At 34.0% G+C, this 1,590-nt stretch overlaps 1 pseudogene; it reads left to right on the forward strand.

Annotated features, from left to right (window-relative positions):
* Positions 1-464: 464 nt before the first annotated feature.
* On the forward strand, positions 465-799 carry LOC123797429 (large ribosomal subunit protein eL33 pseudogene; annotated as a pseudogene).
* Positions 800-1,590: the final 791 nt, after the last annotated feature.

A 1,590-nucleotide genomic window follows, 5' to 3' on the forward strand; every position in this document is an offset into this window, starting at 1 on the left:
GGTGTAACAACTGTGGAGAACAGTATGGAGGTTCTTCAAAAAATTAAAAATGGAATTACCAAATGATCCAGTAATTCCACTTCTGGGTATTTACCCAAATAAAACAAAAACACTAATTAAAAAAGATACACGCACCCCTATGTTTATTGCAGCATTATTTACAATATCCAAGATATGGAAACAACCCAAGTGTCCATCCATAGATGAATGGATAAAGAAGATGAGTTGTGTGTATGTGCACATATACATATATATAAAATGTAATATTAGTCATAAAAAAGAATGAAATCTTGCCATTTGCAATGATGTGGATGGAACTAGAAGGTATTACGCTGAGCGAAATAAGTCAGTCAGAGAAAGACAAATACCATATGATTTCATTCGTATGTGGAATTAAAGAAACAAAACCTTTCTTTCCGCTATCTTGGAACCTGTGGAGGCCTGCTGGGAGCAGGACTTCTAAAATGACAAATATGTCTTGAAGTCTATGGTCCAAGGCCATTTTTGCTGGCTAGCGAGGTCTCTGGAACCAGAGGGAGCACACAGCTCTTCTTAAAATTGAAGGTGTTTGTGTTCAAAATAAAACTGAATTCAATCTGGGTAAGAGATGTGCTTATGCATACAAAGCAAAGAACTCAGTGACTCCTGGTGGCAAACCAAACAAAACCAGAGTAATCTAGGGAAAGTAACTCATGCTCGTGGAAACAGTGGCATGGTTTGTGCCAAATTCCGAAGCAGCCTTCCTGCTAAAGCCATTGGCTACAGAATCTGTGTGATGCTGTACCCCTCAAGGATTTAAACTTACTGAAAAATAAATAAAGGTGTAGATTTGTTCTCTTGTTAAAAAAAAGAAAGAAAGAAAATAAACAAAGAAACTAAAAGACAAACCAAAAAACAGACTTTTAGAAAACAAACTGGTGGTTGCCAAAGGAGAGGTGGGTGAAGGGATAGTGAAATATATAAAGTACACTCATCAAGATGAGCGCTGAGTAATGTATAGAATTGTTGAATTGTTATATCGTACACCTGAAACTAATATAACACTGTAAGTTAATTATACTTCAATAAAAGAAATTTAAAAATGAACTTCAAAGTCAGATTGTTAGTCCCCCAATTTTGATCTTTTTCAATATTATGTGGGCTATTCTGAGTCTTTTGCCTTTCCGTAGAGACTTTAGAATGAGTCAGTATCCACAGGTAAATTGCTGGGATTTTTACTGGGATTGCATTAAATCTGTAGATCAATTAGGAAGAACCAACATGTTAATAATATTGAATCTCCCTATCTGTGGACATGGAATATCTTCCCATTTATATAAATCTTCATTTTCTTTCATCAGAGTTTTGTAGTTTTTCTCATATAGATCTTGTACATATTTTGTTAGATTTATACCTAAGTATTTCCTTTTTTATACTAATCTAAATGGTGTTATGTTTTAAGTTTCAAATAACCATTGTTCATTGCTGGTATATTAGAAAAGCAATTGATTTTTATATATTAACCTGTATCCTGCAACTTTGCTATAATAGCTTGTGAGTCCCCTTTTTCTGTTATTTGCTAATTCTTTGGAATTTTTTTACAGAGACAAT

Source organism: Ursus americanus, chromosome X, assembly GCF_024610735.1.
Source record: "Ursus americanus isolate L20-20 chromosome X, mUrsAme1.1.p, whole genome shotgun sequence".
In the NCBI taxonomy this organism is placed as follows: Eukaryota; Metazoa; Chordata; class Mammalia; order Carnivora; family Ursidae; genus Ursus; species Ursus americanus.